Consider the following 27,192-nt stretch of genomic DNA (forward strand, 5'->3'; position numbering starts at 1 on the left):
TTCCCGAACGTACGCGAGGCCGACGCAGTAAATTTACGCCGTTTACGTTAGGCTTTTCCCGGCGTATAGTTGCCCCTGCTATATGGTGGCGTAAGTGCGGCGTACCAATGTTAAGTATGGCCGTCGTTCCCGCGACGAAATTTAAAAATTTTGCGTCATTTGCGTAACTCGTCCGTGAATGGGGCTGGACGTAATTTACGTCCACGTCAAAACCAATACTTCCTTGCGGCGTATTAGAAGCAATGCACACTGGGAGATTTCCATAGACGGCGCATGCGCCGTTCGTGAAGAACGTCAATCATGTCGGGTCACAGAAGATTAACATAAAACACGCCCCCCTGTCCCACATTTGAATTAGGCGGGCTTACGCTGGCCGATTTACGCTACGCCGCCACAACTTACGGAGCAAGTGCTTTGAGAATACAGCACTTGCCTGTCTAAGTTGCGGCGGTATAACGTAAATCGGATACGTTACGCCGCCGCAAACATACGCGTTCCTACCAGAATCTGGCCCATAGTTGTTTGTCTGAGTGAATCTGTATGGGCGTGGTTTTATAATTATCAATCAGCTGCTGCACCTGCAGGGTCTGCATCTTTTTCTTAGATTTCCTTTTGGGAGCATCTTACCAAAAAATCAAATTTTTTTTGCAGGCGGTGACAAAAACCTAACTTGTATCTTAGTGCAGACTTCTGGGAAAATCAGTAGGCCAATCACTTAAAAAATGTTTTTAGGGGGCATTCTGTATACCATCTGTGTACAGAACGCCTCCAGGTAGTCATATTTCTTTGTATTTTACAGAAAATGACAGAGCTGCAGATTAAAAAGGAAAGGTAATTTTTAATATCATTTAATCACAGTATGACTTGTGTCGCAATTGTATATGCTATATTATTATATCCCACGGAAATAAAGCCATGGAGCCAATGTGGTTTCTATTTCCCATATTCCCTTGTGACCTTGTAACCATATTGCTACACTTCGAGGCGCCTCTTTTCTCTTTTATACTCAGTTGCGACATGACACTAGACATCGCTTGTATATCTAGTCAAAATTTAGTTAACATTTTTGCTTGTCTTGCAAAACACTCTCAAACCAAGTTACTCTCAAACCAAGGTTTTACTATATATATATATATATATATATATATATATATATATATATATATATATATATAGATACACACAGTAAAACCTTGGTTTGAGAGTAACTTGGTTTGAGTGTGTTTTGCAAGACAAGATAATTGTTTTTATCAATTTTGATATACAAGCAATGTCTTGATATAAGAGCAGTGTCATGTCACAACTGAGAATAAAAGAGAAGAGTGTCGCCTCTAAGTGTAGCAATATGGTTACATTTAATGAAGGTACATTTAGCAACATATTGCTACACTTAGAGGCGCTTCTCTTTTCTTTTATACTCTGTAGTTCCTGCTTAATTTTGCTTCTAATCCCCTTTGTGGAGGCTTCCATTTGTGGATGGACATGTTATGGTTACACAACCTGGTCACATTGATATAATCTTTTTATATGGACTATAAACTGAAGGACCTATGAATAAATGGTTGTGGAACGAATCATTTGAGTTTCCATTATTTTCTATGGGGAAATTTGCTTTTACCGTATTTGCCGGTGTATAAGGTGACTGGGCGTATAAGACGACCCCCTAATTTTACAGTTTTTTAAGATTTTTTGCCTGTACTCACCGTATAAGACGACCCCCTTCCGAGGCTTCCGATGCTTCATATTTCTTCCTTCTGGAGCCATATTCTTCTTCATTCTTGCTGGAGCTGGAGCCAATCACAGCAAGCGATGTATTCTATTAATGAATACAAAGCCTGCTTGGATTGGCAGAGGCTGTAACATCATCAGCCCATACCTCTCTGACTCTCAAAGCCATAGTTGCCAACATTGCAAAAAAAAAAAACGGGACACTTTGTTGCATGTAGGTGGAGTCTTGTTATAATTAGGGGCGGAGCATTCATTTGTGGGCGTGGCATAGCGTAATAGAAAAATGCGGTGCACAAAGTGAAAAATAGGCATGGTTTACATGGGATAGTGTGTCCCACATCAGAGTTTCCCCCCCCACATTTGTGTCCCACATCAGAGTCCCCCCCCCACATTTGTCAGCCCCCTCCATACTTGTGTCCGCATCAGAGTCCCCTCCACACTTGTGTCATTAGAGTCCCCTCCACACTTGTGTCATCAGAGTCCCCTCCACACTTGTGTCATCAGAGTCCCCTCCACACTTGTGTCCCCCCCGCACATTCCTTTCCCCACTATCGCCTGCTATAGATCTGTGTGAATAGCTTACCGGCCAAGTTAGAAGCCCCGCGACTCCCGCAACTCGACCAGAGTCCGTACCTGCACTAAGTCTGATGACTCTGCAGGCCGGATAAAAGCACATAGCGGGCCGGATGATCAATCGTACCTCGGGGACCCATGAACTTTGCAGACCCATGAACTAGGTGGCGGCAGCGGCAGGTAGAGGAAGATCGCATCCCATCCACATGTTCAGTGGATATCGGGGAGGGGCCGCCAAAAGAGAGAAGCCGATTGGCTGCCCCTCTCCTCTACACTGAACACAAGAGGACTATAGGAAACAACACAGTGGCGGCGGTGGCCATTTTGGTGTAGCCGTTGACGTTTTTTGGCAAAAACATTTTTGAATTTCCCGGGACAAAGTCTCGGGACAAAAACAATCCGGGACAAGGGTCCTAAATCCGTGAATGTCCCGGGAAATCCGGGACTGTTGGCAACTATGTCAAAGCCAATCCAAGCAGGCTACTGTATGTAGCCTGCTCGGATTGGCAGAGGTTGTTACTCCAATCCGAGCAGGCTCTGTATTCATTTGAATACACCGCTCACCGAGATTGGCTAAGCGGTATTTACTGTATGTAGCCGAAGCTACATACAGTATTACCGCACATCCAGCAGGCATCCAAGCAGCTGACCCGGCGTATAAGACGACCCCTGCTTTTTGGCCAGTTTTTTTAAGTGTGAAAGGTAGTCTTATACGCCAGCAAATACAGTATATAAAAGTGCTTTGGATTACAAGCATGTTTCTGGAACAATTTATGCTTATAATCCAAGGTTTTGAGAGAGAGAGAGAGAATTTTTGTATTCTGTACAATTTTCAGGGTGCCAGGTGAGGTAGTAGATATGAAGTGTGCGCTCTGAGCACCGTCCTTGTCCCTCCTACATACTAGCCCAAGGGGTATGTATGAAAGCTTTATAGGAATAGAACTTCCTTGGCTGTGATATATGTGGATGCCTGAGTTATGAGCTGTCTCACATTTTACACTGACATATTTTGTACACAGACACAGGGATAAATGATTTAATACAACCTCTGTGATGATACAAAGTAGTTGTGTTGCTCCCAGTCAGCTGATTGTGGGTGCTGTTCTATTTTAAACCCACGTGGAAGTATGTTTTCAGACCATCTGCTAGCGGCCTCAGCCCAGATGATAGAGTTAGCGCCTGCCCACAGTATCCTCTCCTCCTTCAGACGGTTCCAGGAAGAAGCAGTGAGTCAGGCATACATACAGCTGAACTCACATTCAGCTATAACCCTGATATCCTCTGTGTCAGGCTGGAATGTACAACCACCTCTTCACAGGTGTGCAGCTTCAACTTCCTGCTGAGCCTTAAAGGTGAACAACGCTTACAATGTTCAGCTTTTATTTATTCATGTAGAACCTTTATCCCAAAAGGAAAAAAAAACTGCTTGTGTAACTGCGGTGTGAGCTGGAGTTTGGCTTTTAATTTGTTAGTGTATTAAATCTGCTAGTACATCTAAAGCTGGGTATACATGGGTAGATGTTGATGCAGGGATCTCTCCTGCTGTTTTTTTTTTTTGTATTCTGACAGCGAGGACTCCCCCCCCCCCCAATCAAAATACACAGATCAATGCTTGCAGCTAATAGCCAAATGCCAGTTTTCCAGCATGACTGCTTAACAGAACTGGACAATTTTAAGTAATGCCGCATACACGCGTCCAGACTTTACAATAGGAAAATAGAGATCCTGCTCTCTATCTAAATCCGTTGGAAATTCTGGCAGAAAAAGTCCGATGGACCATACACACAGTCGGAATATCCAATGAAAAGCTCCCATCAGATTTTTTCTGACGGAAATACCGACCGTGTGTACGTGGCATAAGTGTGTACCAGGCTTAACACTCTACCTCCCCAGACTGACAATACTGCTGTCCAAAGGTGCCCCCTGTGCTCCTTCATCCAGAGTGGGGACACCCTAATACAGGAGGTGTGTTACTATTTAGATCACCAGGTAAAAACAGAGGTGGAAAAAAAGCATAAAAAAGAAAACGAATGCAGCCACCACATCTGATGACTGGTAAGTCATATTTTGCAACTGTCCCTGATTTGGAACAAAGTCCCTCTGTCCCTCTTTCCTCCTCATTTGTCCCTCATTTTGGTCTGTTCTATATAGTTCTATATAAAATGCACTTTTGTATGTAGCGCCCCCTTACTTTCTGTATGGGTACTACGCTAAAGTTAGTGGGGAGTGGGAGAGTTAGTTTGCTCCCATTCACAATTTACTAAATTGGGACTTTCTGTCATTTCAGAAATGTCCACTGGGTACTGCACTCCAGGGATGCAGTGCCATCCCTGGCCAGCAGTTGGCACCAGAGGAGTTCTGGCAGAGCAAGTTTTCCCCAGCAGCCAATTAGAGGAGTTTTCCCTCGCGGGGCATGCTGGGGGAGGATATATCTGTGACAGGTGTCATGTGCTAAAAAATCTTTGCGGGGCCTAAGGCTGGGTTCACACTACTACACTACTTTCATCCTACTTTGCTCTGCTACATTGGTCCTACATTTATCCTACATTGGTCCTACATCCATCCTACTTTCATGAACAGGATACTACTCACACTTGTCCGACAAACGGTCCTACATTGGGAGCCTCATGTAGCATGACGTGTGAAAATCAATGTTTCCCTATGAGAACTGTCTTAACTGGTCCTACACAAGTCGGTTCGACTTTGAAAATGCTCCCTGCACTACTTTTGTTCCTACATTGATCCTACTTCAACCCATTGAATATCATTGAAGTCGGACCAAAGTAGTATCCTGTTCATGAAAGTAGGATGGATGTAGGACCAATGTAGGATAAATGTAGGACCAATGTAGCAGAGCAAAGTAGGATGAAAGTAGTGTAGTAGTGTGAACCCAGCCTTAAGAGTTTTTCCTTTAATTGGGCTCACCTGGCAATCTAATTATCACAGGTGTCAGAGATTGTTTTCAGTGATCAAAAGTGCCCTGAGACACAATGCCATCCATGAGTTAAACTGAAAAACAAAATATTTAGTCTTTGTGACACTGAAATAGAATTTGCATAATAATTTGGAACACGGTGTAATGTACAGTTGTTGGCAAAGATACCTTCACCTCCACCTCTTTAGTGCCAAGATCAATAACTCCGCCCCCACAATAACATAGGAGGACCATCCAACACTTTTAGGTGTTGGATAGGTGGGTTCTCGAGCTGAGACAGTACTAGGCCTACGCCAAATGGGTAAACAGATCCCATGCACAAAAGTGAACTGCACACTTTCTCCTGATGAAGTGTCCACTAAAGAGCCACGAAATGTGTTGATGGTGTTTTAACTTGTTTTCATGATAAATAAATACCAACCTTCCCGAAGAATCCACTTGGAAGCACCTCTGCTAACCACACACTGGTTCCATTTGGGCCCTTATTCTATCTAATGCCTGTCTGACAGACTTTTTCCTTTGGAAATTCCTACCGTGTGTATGCCCCATCAGAGAAATTCCGATGAATTCCATCGGAGTTTAAATATAGAACATGTTCTATTTTTCTCCGATGGAGTTCCGTCAAAATTCCGATGTGAGTTTGGTTGGACAAAGGTCCGATCGTGTGTACGGGGCATAACTTTATTTATAACAGAACTGCCTAAACTGCCTTATATATCACTGTAGAGTTTAGTTTTAATGCTACAGCATATGAAGACATGTTAGAAAAGGTATATATGTACAAAACAGGTCTTTATGAGCAATTCTGTAAATATAAAGTATTTTTCTCTGTAATATCCAACCATTCTTAAAGTAAATTATCCACTAAACCAAATCATCTGTATAATGTTTGAAAACAAGGTGGTCTATAGCATATAAGGCTAAGATATAAATCAGTTTCATGGCTAGCTTCAGCAGCATTATCATTGTCAGTTTACTCGTTCAGCATTTACATTACCAGATGTGCGTTAGAAAACTAGCCAACATTCAGAAAATTGGATCTGGAGCACTTTAGTGTATATTTTAAAATAATTTTAATGGCGTGATACTGAAAGGCTGAGACAATTGTCTAGTATGAAATGAGATGATACAGAAGTTTTGGACTTGCCATGAAACTGCAATGACTAGACTTGGGAGATTAAGCGATCACATGCGTATCTGTGGATAGAAAGGAACAGGGAACAGAAAAGATATGGAGAAATGGCCACTGGAATGTGTGCAGCTACATCTGTCTCTGTCATTTCTTTAAAGGCAAAAGGGCATTTTCAAATTAATTAAAACAGGGCACTGAATTTCTATTAATATGGGAGAATAGCCTCTTTAAGATTAAATGTATTTCACTCATGTGAAGGAAATCTAGGCATGTATACGATCAGCATAATGCAAATATATTTTTTCGGTGTGTGTTTAAAGCGAAACTACACTGGATATAAAAACCCCAAACCAAAAACGCTATTTAACTGGTTCCCAAACCGGCTCATGTGGATATACTGCTACAGAATGGCACTCCTGGACGAAATCCTGTATATATATACAGCTTTGCCCAGGAGAGCCACCAGAGGAGGCGCGATCACGTGCACGAGCGGGAGCACGGGGTTTGTGTGTGTAAATACACAAATCCCTGTGCTGTCTAAAGAGACAAGACAGATGGTGTCTTTCTACAAAGTAGAAAGACACCATCTGTCAAGTCTCCTAGTCGGTTTCATCCCCCCCACAGTTAGAACACACACTAGGGTACACATTTAACCCCTTGATTGCCCCCCTTCCCTGACAGTGACATTTACATAGTAATCAGTGCATATTGAAGTGTCAATGGTCCCAAAAATGTGTCAAAAGTGTCCGACCTGTCCGCCACCAGTGTTAAGTTTGGCAGCAAATTTTTGATTTAGTTTTAGTCTTAAGCCCTGTACACACGGGCCAGAATCTCGTCAGGAAAAAATAATCTCTTGCCGCTCGAGTGTACAGACACTCCATTGAAAATAACCGCGGTTCTTTTGAATGGCAAGAACGCGGTGACAGGAACGCGTACGATGAGCATGCGCTCGTCACATTCAATGCCGTCGCCGCCATCTTGCTGCACCTTACCTATGCCTAGGAAGCTACCGCGCATGCGTCAAAGTCATTTTGAGCATGTGCGGGTTTCCACGGCGACAGGTAAGTATACACACTCTCTGGTTTCTCGGCAGGAAAACACTGCTGAGAATCATGACGAGAAAATAGAGAGTAGGCTCTCTATTTTTCTCATCGAGATTTTAGGCAGTTTTCTTGATGAGAAACCTGAAAGCCTCGAACACACGCTCGGTATACTCGGCAAGAAAGCTCTGCCAGCAGTTTTCTTGCTGGTTCTTGCCGAGTAAACCGAGCGTGTGCACGAGGCTTTAGTCTTAAGACTAAAATGTAATTCTGCAATTGTTTTAGTTTTAGTCGTATATAGTGGACTAAATCACCAGTACATTTTAGTTGACTAAAACAAATTTTAGTCGTCTAAAATCGAATGTGTAATTAAATTGTAATTCATTAGTTAAAGGGGTTACAGCACCGCACCCCTCGAGCCCCCGTTTTACTTACCTCACCCCTCGAAAGTCCCGCACTCGTCCCCGTCATCCTCTTCGGCTCCCAGCCTGGCCGATGATTGGTTAGGTTGGACGGATTGATAGCAGCGCAGCCATTGGCTGGCGTTGCTGTCAATCACATCCGATGACGCGGTGCGCCGGGGGGGCTGAGTGATACAGTCGGCGGCTATGCCCGCCGCTGTATCACGGGCACACGCCCGCAAGAGCTTTCCACCATGCGTGCTTGCTCGCATGAAGGTGGAAAGCTCTTGCGGAGGGGGAGCCATGACAGGCGCCGAGGGACCCCAGAAGACGTGGATCGGGGCAACTGTGTGCAAAACGAGCCACACAGTGGAGATAAGTATAACATGTTTGTTATTTATTTTTTATTTTTTGTCTTTAGTGTCGCTTTAACATTTCTCTACAGTTTCCAAACTCATTATATACTGCTGGAGTTAAAAATCTAATATGTTGTTATTTATGGTATTGAGGTATGAACATGCACTACAGCCCAGTATTAATTTTGAAGTCAAATTTAAATTTAGCTTTAGTCTTATGCCGCGTACACACCATCACTTTATGTGATGAAAAAAAACGACACTTTCTGTGAAGTAAAAAATGACGTTTTTGAAACTTCAATTTTCAAAGACGAAGTTGCCTACACACCATCGTTTTCTCACAATGATCTTGCAAAGTGAGGTTACGTTCTCACCACTTTTTCCATTGAAGCTTGCTTCATAAGTAGCTTCTGGGCATGCGTGGATGAAAAAACGTCTTAGAAAACGACGTTTTTTGCTACACACGGTCAATTTCTGTGAAGTAAAAAGTGCACTTTTGAAAAACGACACATAAAATTGAAGCATGCTTCAATTTTTTTTGGTCGTTTTTTACAAGACATAAAACAACGTTTTCCCCCACACACAGTCAATTAAAGTGACGTTTTTAAAAACGTCATTTTTTTTCATCACATAAAGTGATGGTGTGTACGGGGCATTAGTCTTTTGACTAAAATGGCATCTAATGCCCCGTACACACCATCACTTTATGTGATGAAAAAAAATGACGTTTTTAAAAACGTCACTTTAATTGACCGTGTGTGGGGGAAAACGTCATTTTATGTCTTCTAAAAAACGACCAAAAAAAATTGAAGCATGCTTCAATTTTATGTGTCGTTTTTCAAAACGTCGTTTTTTACTTCACAGAAATTGACCGTGTGTAGCAAAAAACGTTGTTTAAAAAGATGTTTTTACACCCGCGCATGCCCAGAAGCTACTTATGAAGTGAGCTTCAATGGAAAAATGTGGTGGAACGTAACCTCGCTTTGCTAGAACATTGTGAGAAAAACGATGGTGTGTAGGCAACTTCGTCTTTGAAAATTGAAGTTTCAAAAACGTCATTTTTTACTTCACAGAAAATGTCGTTTTTTTTCATCACATAAAGTGATGGTGTGTACGGGGCATTAGTTTTAGTCCCATTATAGTCTTTTGACTAAAATACCATTTTAATTTTAGTCGTATTTTAGTCATCTCAATTGTTTTAGTTGTATTTTAGTCGACTAAAATAGTATTCATTTAGTCAACTAAAATGTTTTAATAATTTTAGTCGACTAAATGAACACTGTCCGCTTATTGCATTTTTTTTTACCAAAAATATGTAGAAGAATACATATCGGCCTAAACTGAGGAAAAAATTGATTTTTGTAAAAAAAAAAATTGGGATATTTACTATAGCAAAAAGTAAAATAGTGCATTTTTTCCAAATTGTCGCTCTATTTTTGTTTATAGCGCAAAAAATAAAAACCACAGAGGTGATCAAATACCACCAAAAGAAAGCTCTATTTGTGGGAAAAAAACGCCAATTTTGTTTGGGAGCCACGTCGCGCGATCGCGCAATTGTCAGTTAAAGCGACGCAGTGCCGAATCGCAAAATGGGGCCTGGTCTTTTACCTGCATTATGGCCTGGGGCTTAAGTGGTTAAGAAATGTCTGGATTCTTTCCTAAATGTACAGAATATAACTGAGTACTTTTGTAGGTAAAGTTGATTCAGGGAAAATACGATTGCCTCTCGGGGGATCAGGAAGGAATTTTTTCCCCTGCTGTAGCAAATTGGATCATGCTCTGCTGTTTTTTTTGCCTTCCTCTGTATCAACTGTGGATATAGAGTTGGGTGTATGGGATTGAATGATATATATATATATTTTTTTTATGCTTGAACTGGATGGACTTGTGTCTTTTTTCAACCTGACTAACTATGTAACTATGTCTGGGATTACATGAAGAGTCAGAAGGGTTTGAGGCAACCTACAGCCACAGAAGATCTGTGGTTAGTTCTCCAAGATGTTTGGAACAAACTAACTGCCAAGTTAAGACAAAGGGTGGTCATACTAATTATTAATTTGATTTGGATTTCTCCTCTGTTCATTTACTTTCCATTTTGTTCATTGATAAAAATAAACTATTAACATTTCTATTTCTGAAAGCATTCTTAATTTACAAAAAAATTTCACATTTGTTTGAAACGTTTGCACAGTAGTGTATATACAGTATATTATACATCTTTTATGTTTGATAGTGCAGTTTTAGATGTAGCTCCGGCAGCGTGAGACATAAATGATAACACTTTACCTATAGGTATAAAGTGCATACTACAAGCAGTATCATTTTTATTCTAGATATCATGATAAATCTTCATGTTGGGCGAAAGCTTCCATGTCTCTTTGCCAACGTTTTGCTGTTTTGTTTGTGATCTCCGTCAGCAGAAACGGCGATTGCCCCAGAATCTGATTCCTCACCATTGTACATTTTTCCAGTGCATAATACCGTGTGACAGAAATGAATTACAGTCCAGGGCAGAGCTGTCAGTAGGACAATGTGTTCAATCTGGGTCGTTGCCCTCTGTCATTGTGGTTATATTATTAAACACTGACTTCTGCTACATGCTTGTAATTCAGAACACAAGACTGTTATTGCTTGGTTTCCTCCCTACTCTTTAAAGGATCACAGTCTTGAAATAATGCATTAAGCAATGAACCATTGACAACACTGCATGCTTGGTGACCAGGGAACTTTCATGAACTCTCTTGAATGTTCAATTGCTTTGTGCAGCAGTTTTTGGCTATTGGACCAAATCAATGACATTGATGGAGGTCAAATTAACAGAGTTAACTTTAACTCCTCTGTCGCTGTACTCGTCCTGCCTTGTAGCTTTCATGACTATAGGATTTGTCAACTTATGGTCCTAGAACTTATAATTAAAGACACAACACTGCGTGACGTGGGTTTAAATGGCCACAGCAGCCCATTTATTAACAAATTAATAAATAACATAAACAAAACAATTTTAACACCAAGAGGGGGTCTTTGGGTGTCCTTAAAGCACATTTTTGACTATTATCAACCATGTCCTCAGCCGCGCCCCATCCAGCTCGAAGACCTTCCGACTTTCACATTATGACTTTCCCCCAGGGGACCTAGCTCCTGGGAGAGCGACCAACAACCAACCAGGTGGGAGCACCATACCCTAGATGCATAGCTCCCAACTGTCCCTGATTTCGAGGGACTGTCCCTGATTTCGAGCAATGTCCGTCTGTCTATATAGTTTACACACACAGATCCATGGTCCTGCTGTGTTCACGGGCAATCGCAGGCACCGGGTCTCGAGCAGGCGCGCCCCCTAGACAGCCAGGAAGCCTGGGACATCATAAGGAGATCCCTCCTGCGGATGTCATATGACAATAGCTAGGTAATGAAGTGGTTAAAGAAGAGTTCTAGGTACAGTATGGATATTTTTACATTGTTACATTAGTTCAGCTTGGACCAATATAATTATGTATATACCATATCTGTGGGATCCCTCTAGAATCTGGAAATCACTCTAGCAGGCTCCCTTACTACATTGAACTTCATTAGCTTATGTGGAGTTACTGTAACTGGTTTCTTGTTTTTACCTTGACTGGAGTTCTCTTTCCATTGTGACATTATGCTATCTACTTATCTCCAAGTACATCAGAAGTGCAAATCATGTGTCTAGGGTGGGCCTGTCACTTCCAAGGATGCCAACCTGAGACTAGATTTCTAGACTATTTAGTGCTGTATATAATAACTGGATGCACAAATGTATAATAAAGGTTTGCTTAAAGGTGAATTTCAAGTATTTTGTCTCTTAGGCCACTTTCAAATTGCCTCAGGTTATGGTGTAGGGTTGCCACCTCATCCATACCTGAACACATATTAACCACTTACCGACCGCCTAATGCATATATACTTTTGCAGAATGGCTTGTGTGGGAAAGCAAAGTACCTGTACGTTGCTTTAAATACCCCGATGTGCGGGTGCACGCACGCCACCAGCGGCGCGTACGTGGGCCCGCTGCGAGCACCGTGCCAGCAGGACCCGCGGACTCGATGTCCGCCGGTGTCCCATCGATCGTGTCACGGAGTGGCAGAACGGGGAGATACCTTTGTAAACAAGGCATTTCCCTTCTTCTGCCAAGTGACAGGACACTGATATACTGCTCCCTGTGATCGGGAGCAGTGATCAATGTTGTGTCACTGGTAGCCCAGCCCCCACACAGTTAGAATCACTCCCTAGGACACACTTAACCCCTTCCTCGCCCCCTAGTGGTTAACCCTTTCCAGTGCCAGTGTCATTTACACAGTAATCAGTGCATTTTTATAGCACTGATCTCTGTATAAATGACAATGGTCCCAAAATAGTGTCAAAAGTGTCCGATGTGTCCGCCATAACGTCGCAGACACAATAAAAATCGCTGATCGCCAAAATTACTAATAAAAAATAATAATAATAAAAATGCCATAAAACTATCCCCTATTTTGTAGACAAACCAATCAATATAAGCTTATTGCGGGCTATACTGGTTAACTACACAGGTTCTGTGGCTGATCAAGGTGGTAATTAAACTCACTTGGTGTCTTATATGCAATAAATTAGCCTCAGAACCTGTGTAATTAATATGTATTCGGGTTTAAAGGGATGAGGTGGTAACCCTATTATGGTGGGATCTCAATGATAGAGCCATTAGACAACCAGACTAGGCATGGAAACAACAATTTGTCCATTCGGGCGCATTGACAGTCCATTCAAAGAATGGCTGCCCTAATGCAAATAATTTTAATGTGAAACATATGCCTCATGCATTAATACAACTCAACAAAACAAAGATATGAATGGGAGCCTTATATGGTTTTCTACCTATATCAAGTTTGTGGTATGCTCCTGATATTTGCATTTGTAATTATTATTTATTTTTACTTTTCTAGAATTCTTCACATGTGCCTTTCTTACTTCACCTACTTGGTGTACTTCTTACTTGGTAAACTGTACCTAATTAGTACAGTATACCACAGTGCTTGTTAAATGTCTTGAGCAGGTAGTTGTGCATACATGGAAGTTTTATTTTTAAATCAAGCCTGCCCACATAGTTACTGAATGAAACAAACAAACTGTACACCACAACTAAGCATATGCCATATGTCATTTAATAATTAATGATACATATGCTGAAAATTTAGTATATACCGTATTTCTCGCCCCATAAGATGCACCTGACCATAAGACGCAACTAGGTTTTCCGCAACGAGGCAGAAAACCAGAAACAAAAATATTCTGAACCAAATGGTGTACTAAAATAAAAAATAAAATATATGTTAATAAAATATAACAGAATAATATTATCCTACTACTAAAACTTCTATAGGCGGGTGGTGGACACACAGCAATACCAACCCCTCCATCAAATCAGCTCAGCTTCACTATACCTGGGTGGTGCTGGTGGACACAGCAACCTCTCCCCTTTCCAGATCAGCTCAGGATGGCAGGGCAGACACAAACACCCCTTTAGCCTCTTCTCACACCAGCTCAGGTGACTGGGCATCAAATACCCTGCCAACCCACACCTCCCACCCCCTTATAACCGGCTCATCTTAGGCAGTGGAGGACACTGCCATTGCAATCCACAACCCCCTCCCCCAGGGAGGCGGCTGGCTCTCAGCCTCAGATACATCCAGGCAGACGGCAGCTAGGAAGGCCCGGGGGACTGTGGACACAGTTTGCAACAGCAGCAGCTGCTGGTGGGGGGAGCAGGAAGTGACAGCCTGAACCAGGCTGAAAAAAAAAATACCAAAGGGAGCAGCCAGGGCTCTCTTCGCTCTCGGGATGGTGGGTGTCACCAGACATGGGTGCAGAGCGCAACCCCTTAGCGATGCCACTGACACCCCCCATGTGTGGCACCTGGGGCGGACCGCCCCCCCTTGGTATGCCCCTGCTAGGATGCGCCTCTTCTCTTCAGAGAAGCCGAGCACTAACACGGTGGCGGCGGTGAAGGGAGGGGGGGGGGGATTGGTCAATATTCGATCCATAAGAAGCACAGACATTTCCCCCACAATTTTTTAGGTGTCTTATGGAGCGAATAATACGGTATATTCTATAATTTATTAATTCAGCATGTGATGCATTAATTGTTCTTTCATCATCTGAGTTTAAAGTGTAATTTCACATTTGCACAGAGAAAGCCCCTGGTAAGTAACATTTAAAAGGATTTTAGCAAACTTTACTAGCAATCACCAGATATTATATTGATAAGAACCGCAGACTTGAAAATATCCAAAATGTTGTTTACAATGATGTAAAAGTGCATGTAGCACTACCCCACGAAAGAACCTACATGGTCATTTTGGGTTCTCTGTTCTACACCTTGACTCCAAAAACAACCCCATCCCCTCTAATACATCTATACCACCCAACCGTCCCAGATTCGTCGGGACCGTCCGGGACTTGATATAAATCCCAGAGTCCCGACACTTGGCTCCAGGGACTTGCTAAGCGAGGACACACTAGCGCAGGACCAGAGGGAAGTGTCCGTGGCTTGTGCAGGATGTCTAAGGTCCCGCAAGCCACATCCTTGACTCTATATGGCAGCTGGTATGTCTCATGGCTGGCTGACTACCACAACCAGCCTTCTCCGCCTCCTACCGTGCTTTGATGTTTTCCTGTGTACAGACAATGGACACCAATCTGCATGCGCTGATCTGAGGTCTGTGAACATTTACAGTATTACTGTAACCAATCACAGCTGCTTCTCTCTTGGTAAGTTGTGAGTTGGGCTCTTCGTGGGGTAGTTGTATGTATGCAGTCTTTGACAATGTCTGTATCTCTCCTCTCTCATTGCACAGCCCGATTTCAGCAGAGGTTAGGAAGATAATCAGCATTTTTTTTCTTTTATCTCATGCTTTCCAGGGCAGAGGATAGATTTGGGGTCTTATAGATGTTTACATTTTATGTGATAGAAATAAAAGGGATTAAAAAAAAATGAATGGGACGGTGTGAAAAAAAAAATATATTCTGTATATACAATATATATAATAGATAATAATACAAAAAAAAAATTAAAACGCCACGTCCCCTTGTGCTTGTGTGCAAAAGCGAATGTATACGTAGATCACACCCGCATATGAAAACCGTGTTTGTCGCTAACGTTATAGCGAGAGCAATAATTCTAGCACTAGACTTCCTCTGTAACTCTAAACTGGTAACCTGGAAAAATGTTTAAAGCGTCGCCTATGGAGATTTTTAAGTACCGTAATTAGGTGCCATTCAATGAGCGCACACAATTTTAAAGCATGACATGTTAGGTATTTATTTACAGGCTAAAATCACTGCGAAAATAACGGGTGACATAAAAATACCCACCATTGGTCGTCCATGGCATTGCCTGTTCTGAGTGGAAGCCTGTCCTGCTAAACCGCTGTATGGTCTTGGCCACTGTGCTGCAGCCCAGTTTCAGGGTCTTGGCAATCTTCTTATAGCCTAGGCCAGGGGTCTCCAAACTACGGCCCTCCAGTTGTTCAGGAACTACAATTCCCATCATGCCTAGTCATGTCTGTGAATGTCAGAGTTTTACAATGCCTCATGGGATGTGTAGTTTCGCAACAGCTGGAGGGCCGTAGTTTGGAGATCCCTGGCCTAGGCCATCTTTATGTAGAGCAACAATTATTTTTTTCAGATCCTCAGAGAGTTCTTTGCCATGAGGTGCCATGTTGAACTTCCAGTGACCAGTATGAGAGAATAAGAGCAGTAAACACCAAATTTAACACACCTGCTCCTCATTCACACCTGAGGCCATGTAACACTAACGAGTCACATGACACCAGGGAGATAAAAAGTGCTATTTGGGGCCAATTTGGACATTTTGACTTGGGGGTGTACTCACTTTTGCTGACAGCAGTTTAGACATTAATGGCTGTGTGTTGAGTTATTTTGAGGGGACATATTTACACTGTAAGATTTAAAGATTTAAGCTGTACACTCCCTACTTAACATTGTAGCAAAGTGTCATTTCTTCAGTGTTGTCACATTAAAAGATCTAATAAAATATTTACAAAAATATGAGGGGTGTACTCACTTTTGTGAGATGCTGTATATATAGCTGTAGCCTGAAGCTGGCTGGTGCTGCCTGCATTATCAGGAGACACTGTGCATAATTACTGCTCTGGAGCTGTTTTCTTCTAGTGTTCAGCTGGACTCTGTGTTGTCATACTTTGAACATAGAGTGACTGAGTTAAACAAGAAAAGCAAAACATCTTGGGATGTGTAGTCCTTATAGTCAAGACTAGGATAGACTAGATCAGGGGTCTCAAACTCAAATTACCTGAGGGCCACAAGACAAGTTTTCATATGCCATGGGGGGCCGCATGCAAACTTTCAAACTTCAAAAACAACAGTACTGGTGTCAGCGAACACATTATTAACCCCCAGCACTGGTGTCAGCGAGCGCATTATTACCACCAGCACTGGTGTCAGCGAGCGCATTATTACCACCAGCACTGGTGTAAGTCAGGGTTTGACAAATTTGCTTGGAATCTAGGAGCCAGCTAAAAAAGTTAGGAGCCAGAAAACGCACCCCGTCCCGACGAGCTTGCGCGCAGAAGCGAACACATACGTGAGCAGCGCCCGCATATGTAAACGGTGTTCAAACCACACATGTGAGGTATCGCCGCGATCGGTAGAGCGAGAGCAATAATTCTAGCTCCTCTGTAACTTAAAACATGCAACATGTAGATTTTTTTAAACGTCGCCTATGAAGATTTTAAAGGGTAAAAAAGTTTGTCGGCATTCCACAAGCGGACACAATTTTGAAGCGTGACATGTTGGGTATGAATTTACTCGGCGTAACATTATCTTTCATTATATTACAAAAAATGGGGATAACTTTACTGTTGTCTTATTTTTTAATTAAAAAAAGTGTAATTTTTTTCCAAAAAAGTGCGCTTGTAAGACCGCTGCGCAAATACGGCATAACAGAAAGTATTGCAACGATCGCTATTTTATTCTCTAGGGTGTTAGGATAAAAAATATATAAAATGTTTGGGGGTTCTAATTAGAGGGAAGAATATGGCAGTGAAAATAGTCTAAAATGACATTAGAATTGCTGTTTAACTTGTAATGCTTAACTTGTAATACCAACGGCCACCACCAGATGGCGCCAGCTCACATCTGGTGGTAATAACTTGTAATACCAACGGCTCACCACCAGATGGCACCAGCTCAATAAAAAAAAAAAACTCCCCTCACTTCCACCCTGCCTGAGGGCCATTTATAACTGGTCCGCGGGCCGCAAATGGCCCGCGGGCCGGTACTTTGAGACCACTGGACTAGATAGATTGAATGTCAAAAGTGCCCATTTTGAAATCTTATATGCAAGTAATTGGGCGTACAATGGCTATAGGGGTCTGCGTCCTGCCCTGGGGGACATGCATCAATAAAAAATAAGTTTGTTTTGTTTTTTTGATTTTTAAAGTTAAAGTCTAAAAATGAAAACTTCCTTCCAATATAGTGCATGGGGGTCCTCTTCGTCTACCTCCCCACCGTAACCCTATAGAGGTGCTCTTGATTAAGGCAAAAAACTGCAATGATATGCACCTGTCAAACAGGTGCTGAAGAATTGGTCTTTGAGTGTTAATTGTGCCCATGAAATCTATACCAAAATTTTTTTTCCAGATGAAATGATTGAACACCCTTAAAGCTAGGCAGCTTCGAAGTCCTGCAGAGATTCCACATCCCAAAAAGTGACATCAGCATCAGGGGATTCATAGCTGGTAATCCAGGACTGATTAATTTTTTATAAAAGTCAAACGGTCCACGGAGTCTGTGGACAGACACGTTCTATGATCAGTAACGAAACCTCCTGCAGCACTGAATGCCCAATCTGAAAGCACGCTGAATGCAGGGCAGCCCAACAACTCAATAGCATACTGGGCAAGTTCTGACCAGTGGTCTATTCTCATGACCCAGTAAGTCAGTGGATCATCAGCTGGAAAGCTCTCCCCCTCTTTGTTTTGGCCCTGAGGTAATAATCCACCATATGATGCAGATGCTGTCGATGGGATGTGGAAGCTGACAGCCCTGGGCGACAAAGACTAAAAAAAAATCTGAAATGCCTCACTTAGGCGAACGCCTTCTCCAACGCTCCTCTCTTGACCAACCGAAGACTCAAAACAACGTTTTCCACAACACTGAAACCTACTGGAGTCAAGAAAAACGTTCAATAAAATCTTCTTTAACACATCCTCAAGAGATTTTATCTTCTGCCCTCTGTGGGGACGGGATGAGTTCTGAGACCTTCCCCATATAATGGTGGTCAAGGATGGTTGCCAACCAGTAATCATCCTTCTATTTTATGCCAAGTATTCTTGGGTCCTTTCGCAGGCTTTGAAGCATGAGGTTGCCCATGTGCCTCAAATTTGCAGAGGCTTGAGAAGAAGAATCCTCGGGGGTCACTTTTTTTAGTAAAAAAAAGCTGAGCCGGCCGTATTCGCACTGGTACTCATTGACGGCCCTCTGCTGCATGTATAGCCACAGCAGCATTGACAAAGTCGAGTTCCACCTCGTGGGCATGTCACAAATCAGGCACTGGCCACTCATTAAAATTAGAAGAAAAGAGGTTTAACCTTAAATTACATAGAGATTTCTTTACTGTAAGAGCGGCAAGGATGTGGAATTCCCTTCCACAGGCAGTGGTCTCAGGGGGGGACATTGATGGTTTCAAGAAACTATTAGATAAGCACCTGAACAACCGCAACATACAGGAATATACAATCTAATACTGACATATAATTACACACATAGGTTGGACTTGATGGACTTGTGTCTTTTTTCAACCTCACTTACTATGTAACTATGTAACTATGGCCCATGTGTCAACTTTCCCCATCTAAGGCGGACAGGAGGTTTGAGCCATTATCGCACACCACCATTCCTGGGTCCAGCTGGTGTGGTGTGAACCACCTCTGGGCCTGTCCCTGCAGAGCTGCAAGAATCTCTGCTCCAATGTGGTTCCTGTCTCCTAAACACCTTTTAACCTGACTCTGGGAATAGCCCTTTGAACACTTAGGGGGTACCTGATGTTTATAGGACAATTTTGCAGAGGAGGGCATGGAGGTGGCAGAGGAGGAGGAGGGAGAAGAGCTCACAGGTCTGGCATCATCACCACCAGCTGTATGGAGACGTGGGGGCACAACAAGCTGCAGCACCGAGCCCTGTGGCTGGCATCCTTTTAAGTTGCAAGCAGAGTTACCCAGTGTGCTGTGAACTAAATATATCATCCCTGTCCATGTTTGCTGGCCACGTGTCAGCAGTAAGGTGGATTTTACGGCTGACTGCCTTGCCCAATGATGCCAGAATATTCCCTTCCACGTGATGGTAGAAAGATGGATTGGCCTTACGTAAAAAGTAGTAGCGACTGCAAACCTGCCATTGTGGTACAGCACATTGTGCAAATTCAGGGAAGGGGGCAGAATCCACCAGGCTGAAAGGCAGAATTTGAGAGCCAACAGCTTTGACAAGCTTGCATTTAGACGCTGGGCATGTTGGTGGAAAGGACTGTATTTTTTGTTCTGCTGCAGCAGATGGGGCAGAGAAGTTTGCCAGCTACAGTCTACAGCTGGTGGTGTGCTGCTGGCAGATGTGCTGCTAGGACCTGGAACACCCTGTGCTATACCATCACCCCTGTCAGTGGAAGCTGCTGAGAGGTAATGACTCAGTATAGCAGGGGCAGACTGAAGTGGGTAAGGAGGAGGAGGAGGGACAGATTTGTGCCCCTTTTGTGTGGCTTTTAGGTGCTCTTGCCAACAGGCTGAATGGTTGGACGTTAAATGCCTTGTTAAGCATGTGGTACCCAAATGGTTGGTGTTTTTGCCACTTTTGGTGCCTGAGACACAGTTTGCAGATAGCAACAGTGCGATCTGCTACAGATGTGCTGAAAAAAGCCCAGACAGCTGAGCTTTGGGGAGTGGGCCAGGAGATAACAACTGCAGAATAGGATGGCTGTTCTCTACTCTTTCATGATGTCGGCCTCCTTGGGGTTGTGCCGCCTCACCTTCAGTTTCCTCCTCTGCTCTATCTGGCACCCAAGTTGCATCAGTGACCTCATCATCATCATCATCTCCATCTTCTACATCTTTATCATTACCACTGAAGACAACTTGGCAAAGCGCTGTGGCTTGGGGAACATGAATACCAATTTGTGTATCAGTGTTTCTCCCTCTCTCTAGGCTCATGTTCCTGTCATCCTCAACCTCAGAACCAACATCTGAATCCAGTAATGGCTGGGCATCATCAAGGAGCAAATAACTGAGTTAACAGCTCAATGGCTGATGTTGGGGCTATGGCAAGAATAGATGTTGACAAGGAGGCAGGTTTATCCACTCTGGCAAATGCATGGGACTGCACACTTGTCTCTGCTTGCGTGACAGAGGATGTGGAGGATGAGGAAGGTTTAGTAAGCCAGTCCACCACCTCCTCTGCTTGTTGTGGCTGGATAGCATGGGCAAACTCACTAAACAGTGGAAATGATGCCCTACCTGAGGAATGACCACCACGACCACCTTTGCCTGTGGACACATAAGTTCCTGACCCCGTTACAGTGGCAAGGGACTGTCTGCCTCTCTTTGTTGTCCTCCCAGACATTATTGGGAGGGAGGGGGCGGTGCTTATAAGTAAATGTAAAGAAGAAATTTAAATCTGTACATAGATGCACTTTAATCAATGTAAACAAGTGTTTGGTGCACTTTACTTTGAGTACTCACACTACACAGACACACTCCACGGATACACTATAATATACTGCAATATAATGTGCCGAATGTACAGTGACGCACAGAACTATATGGCGTTAAACTGGCAGTAACACACACAAAAGTAAATGTCGTTAAACGGTAGGAAACACAGAACTATATGGCGGTCAACTAGCAGTAACGCACACAAAACTATATGGCATTAAACTGGCAGAAACGCTCACAGAAGTAAACAGTGTTAAACTGGCAGTAACGCATACAGTACTATATTGTGTTAAACTGGCAGTAACACACACAGAAGTAAATGGCTCTAAACTGTCAGTAACACACAAAACTATATGGCGCTAAACTGGCAGTAACGCACACAGAACTATATGGCGTTAAACTGGCAGTAAAGCACACAAAACGACATAACGTTAAACTGGCAGTAACGCACACAGAACTATATGGCATTAAAATGGCAGTAACGCACACAGAAGTAAATGCGTTAAACTGGAATTAAAGCGCAAAACTATATGGCGTTAAACTGGCAGTAACGCACACAGAAGTAAATGGCGTTAAACTGGCAGCAATGCAATTAAATAGACTACTGTGACGCTATCTGAACTCTCCCTACTCTAGCTATACACTAATGTAAAGATTACTGACACAGTCTCACTACACTACACTGAAACTATCTGAGCTGTCCCTACTCTACACTAATGTATGTATAAATGAGGCCCACTCCACATCAATTACCAAGAATTGTTGGGACTGTTGAGCGGGCACTTGCCTATTCTTCTGTCACAGAGACACTGCACAATGCATGCAGACATCACTGTTTGTCCCTTTACCTAAGCAAGTTGGATCTGGTGCTACACTGACATCCTGCAGAGCAATGGCAGTGCTCCTTTTCCACAGGACACCATAAGTACCTTTTGTTACACATTGCCAGTTAAGGTGTCACTTGACTACTTCACCTTGTCCCAATACCCAAGATATCTCAATTACTTAATTCAAAATAACTATCTGAAGACCAAAGGCTTCTTTCTGCTCTGAGAGACTACAACATACCCTCCTTCCCCCCACTAAGGGATTGTTCAGTTAGTAACATAAGTACAAGTGCCTACACTCAGGAATCAATTAGCCGGCAGCGGGTTTAAGTGTTTAAGAGTTAATGATTTCCTTACTATAAGGATATTGTTATATTTTGCTGCTCCGTTTGGCCTTTGGTGTTGAGGTACAGAAGGGAGTGGTGTGATATAAGACAGGTCACCCCTCTGCCCTTTCTGTTGCCTGTTCACATAGGTTATACTTGAATAGAGACTGCTTAGAAAATCTTTACATTCTACAACCAATGTGTGTCACTGTTTTATATCATTGTCACTATTGTGTTTTCTTTACACTGTGAAACTTCCCCAGGGGTTAAGTTTATACCACTGGGGACATATGCTCATAGCTTTTCAGTAAACATTATTCAACTTTTGCACCTAAATTGTGTGTCTTTATAAAAAAAAATGTTTTATTGAAGTCAGAAAGATAAGTGCATACATAGGAAACTTTGCACAGCATTATTCATTATAAATTCATGGCATACAAATACGCCACGGACCATCGCTGGCAAACAGGCCACAGAATATAGCAATGATAACAATACATTAAGTCTGGGGATTTATATAAACAGAATAAGCTGTTTAGTAGTAAAATTAAAAGCTTATTCATATCGCAATGCACGTTTTGTTCTGTCCCACTATGTGTAGTTCATAAAGTTCAATAGAATCCTTATACAAGGGTATATTGAAAAGTTTGAGAGGAAATAGAGAGATGGAGAAAGAGAAGAGATGGAAAAAAAAGGGGGGGGGTAGGGATAGGGGTCAGAGGGAAAAGGAATAATAGTTGAATTAGGATTATACCTGCTCCCCTTTCCCTGTCCAGTGATTCGATGTAGACTTCATTCACAACATGTTGGCATATATAAATCTAGGAATCATAGAGTTAAAAACGTTCAGTTGTTTTAAAGTGGATCCAGCATGCCCACAAACTTGTACATTTTTGTATTTGTTCTTGAGAAATGTAGGCAAGCTCCTTCATCTCCTCTATTTTGGAAAGTCTGGTTAACCATTCTTTGACAGTGGGATGAATGGGACGCAAGGTCTTGTCACATTCACCATATGCATAGCCAAAGATTTGTGGTAGTTCTTTTTAGATAATGTTGTATGATGTAAGAGGAATTTTGCTGGGGAATAGTCACAATACCTGGGTAACATGTGTAATGATGTTGTGTACTTATGTTCAAAAGGTTTGAAGAGATTCACAGTCCCACTGGATGTAAAGCATAGTACCTTCTGATTTCCCAAATCTCCAGCATGTATTTGGTATACAAAGTCCAGAAAGAGTGTAAGACCACTCAGACTGTGGATAAAGGTTTCCTTGTGAGTGTTGGCCCTGGCTCACCACCAGTGCTTTAAGTGGGCCAAAAGAGGTGCCGGTACTCTATTAGGCGCCGGTGCGCCCCCCGCCCTTCCCCCGCACCCCCTCCCCGCGCCCCCCCCACCATCATTAAAAAAATAGCAGGTCCCCTCACCATTGCAAGCCAGCACCCCCCCCCCATCAAAAACAAATAGCAGGTCCCCTTACCATTGCAAGCCAGCACCCCCCCCCCATCAAAAAAAAAATAGCAGGTCTCCTCACCATTGCAAGCCAGACCCCCCCCATCATCATTAAAAAAATAGCAGGTTCCTGCACCATCGCAAGCCACCCCCCCACCATCATTATCATCAAAAAAACATCAGGTCCCCCTCACTCAGCTGTGACTCACGCTCACGGCGGTCATCTGTCACGATGCTCCCCCACTGGGTTCTGGCGCGCTGATACATGTCCCGCCCTCCTCCTCTAGACCAGCTAGTGTGACAGACAGCGCACTGGCTCTATCACACGTCACAAGCTAGTCTTCTCTAGGAGGAGGAGGGCGGGACATGTATCACAGCGCGGCGCGCTCTTTTTTAAATCCTCCGCGGCCCGAAGTCGCAGCAAAGGTACAAAAGAGCCGCATGCAGGCTCCGGAGCCGCGGTTTGCCGATACCCGCACTAGACACTCGGCAGCGGCGGCGAGAAAAAAAAAAAAAAACCTCGGTCATCCTGGGGCTGCGTTCCGGTATGGGACCACGTACTGGGCGCATGGAGAGGTGCTGGTACTCTGAAGGGCCATTTTTGGAAGTGGCGGTACTGAGTACCACCGCGTTCCGGCCCAGTTAAAGCACTGCTCACCACCATCAATAGTAATTAAAGAAAAAGAAAATTGGTCGCACACCATAGACCAAGGAAGAACTTCTGTAGAATAGTTACTTTATTGTCAAGGTGCCAAAGGACAAGCACGAGTTATCCGTGTGAATGACAGCAATGACAGCAATGTCCACGAGTGTCTTAGCGGCCGGGATTTTCCTCCTGGCAGAGACACAGCAGCGGTTTCATTGGCTCCCGCGGCTGTCAAAGTCAGTTGGCCAATCAAGGGAGACAGTGGGCGGGCCAGGTTGGGGCTCCATCTCTGAATGAACACACAAAGCTGTGACTCGGCTGCTTGCTGTGATGGCACTCAACAGCAGGGAGAGGCAAAGAGCACCGAAGAGGGACCCAAGAAGAGGAGGATCCAGGCTGCCCTGTGCAAAAGCAACTGCACAGAGGAGGTAAGTATAATATGTTTGTTATATAAAAAAAATAGACTTTACAATCACTTTAAGGTTAATCTTTAGGCTAACACCGGGGATAGTTCAGAGGTCAGACACAATGTTGGACACCATTTATCTGACACTTTTTTTCATTCAGAACAGAGACCCGTCACTAGTAGTTTACCAAAGGGCTTTGTATAGTCCTGTTCTATTTAATCTATATGTAAGTGATATAACTAAAGGTTTGTTGGGTAAGTATCTCTTTTTGGAAATAGGGATGATATCTCAAGAGGTGTCTGAAACATGGAACATGATTTGGCATTGCTGCAATACTGGTCAAAGCAGTGGAAATATTTCTAAATGTAAAACAATGCACCTAGGGGGAAAAACACTTGATAGGGTACAATATTGGGGGTACAGTGTTGGCCAGCACTACATGTAAAAATATTTGAGGATGATCATTTTAGATGACTGCAAAATTAGCAATCAGTGTGTCCAGACAGGAGGGGCAGCAAATAGAATTGCAGGATGTATCAGATGGGTCGCCAGCAGGAGGAAAGAGATCCTGATTTCCATATATAGATGTTTAGCAAGACCTTACTGTACAAAGTAAGGTCTGTTGGCATGGACCATAGGGTGAGTACATGGATTGAAAACTGGCTACAAGGGTGAGCTCAGAGGGTAATGATAAATGGGGAGCACTCGGAATGGTCAGGGGTAGGTAGTGGGTACCCACAGGGTTCTGTGCTGGGACCAGTGTTAATTTTGTCGACTAAAACCGACCAAAACATTTTAGTCGACTAACTTATTACTATTTTAGTCGACTAAAATACGACTAAAACGAAAACAATTGAGATGACTAAAATACGACTAAAACTAAAATGGGGCTAAAACTAAAATGCCATTTTAGTCAAAAGACTAATGCCCCGTACACACGATCACTTTTTGTCATAAAAGAAAACAACGTTTTTCATCATGAAAAAAAACGACGTTTTTCCAACTTCATCATAAAAAAACGACGTTGTCACACACCATCGTTTTTGAAAAATAATGAACAAAGCGCGGTGACGTACAACACGTACGACGGCACTCTAAAGGGAAAGTTCTATTCGCCTTTGGGTTGCTTTTAGCTGATTCCGTGTTATTAAAAGACGTTTTGCGCTTTTTTGTCTGTTACAGCGTGATGAATGTGCTTACTCCATTATGAACGGTAGTTTTACCTGAACGAGCGCTCCTGTCTCATAACTTGCTTCTGGGCATGCACGGGTTTAAAACGTCGTTTTAGCCCACACACGATCATTTTTTACAACACAAAAAACGACATTTTCAAAAATGACATAAAAAATTGAAGCATGTTGGAATTTTTATTTTTGAAAATGGGAGAGTATAGCCTCTTTTAAAAGAATATATATCTTGTATTTTTTGCTTGTTCATTATATATTCTATAAACACCCTTTAGACCCTCCTGAAGAAGCGGTATCACCGCAAAACCGGTCGAGGTCACTGGCTCCTCTCACTAAGACACAGTTGGTTCTGTTTTCTGATGTGCAATGTGGGGCCTGTCCCTAAATGTTTTTATTGTATTTGCTTTATGTTAAATAAATATTGTTATTTTTTATCATTTTGTGTCTTATCAGTGCCGTGAAAGTCCCAACCAAAATCCCCCTTGCTCCCCCCCATTCCCCTTGAATTCTGAGTTTGGATGCCGTTGGCCTCAAGCAGCCATCAGTACCCTTGTAACTTGATTTCACTGTCCACGAATCTTTATTTTGTCATTTTTCAGAAGACCGAAAACGATGTGAAGCCCACACACGATCATTTTAAATGACGTTTTTAAAAATGTCATTTTATTTCATGCCAAAAAACGACCGTGTGTACGCGGCATAAGACTAAAAGTAAATTGACATTTTCTTTAAAATTAACACTGTTCTGTAGTGCATGTTCATACCTCAATAACATAAATAATAACATATTAGATTTTTCACTCCAGCAGTATATAATGAGTTTGGAAATTGTAGAAAAATACTTAAATAATGCATTACAATTTAACTACACCCATTAGATTTTAGATGACTAAAATGAGTTTTAGTCGAACAAAATGTCCTGGAGATTTAGTTGCCAAAATACGACTAAAACTAAAACAGTTGCTGAAGATTAAAATGGGACTAAAACTAATATGCCATTTCAGTCCTAAGACTAAAACTAAATTGAAATTCGCTGCCAAAATTAACACTGGCTGGGACCAATCCTATTTAATTTGTTCATAAATGACCTGGAGGATGGGGTAAACAGTTCAATCTCTGTATTTGCGGATGATACTAAGCTAAGCAGGGCAATAACTTCTCTGCAGAATGTGGAAACCTTGCAAGAAGATCTAAACAAATGAATGGGGTGGGCAACTACATGTCAAATGAGGTTTAATGTATAAAAATTTAAAACAATGCATTTGGGTGGCAAAAATAGGAATGTAATCTATAAACTAGGAGGAGAACATCTGGGGGAATCTAGGATGGAAATGGACCTGGGGGTCCTAGTAGATGATAGGCTCAGCAATGGCATGCAATGCTAAGCTGCTGCTAACAAAGCAATCAGAATATTGGCATGCATTAAAAAAGGGATTAACTCCAGGGATAA

Source organism: Rana temporaria, chromosome 4, assembly GCF_905171775.1.
Source record: "Rana temporaria chromosome 4, aRanTem1.1, whole genome shotgun sequence".
Lineage (NCBI taxonomy): Eukaryota > Metazoa > Chordata > Amphibia > Anura > Ranidae > Rana > Rana temporaria.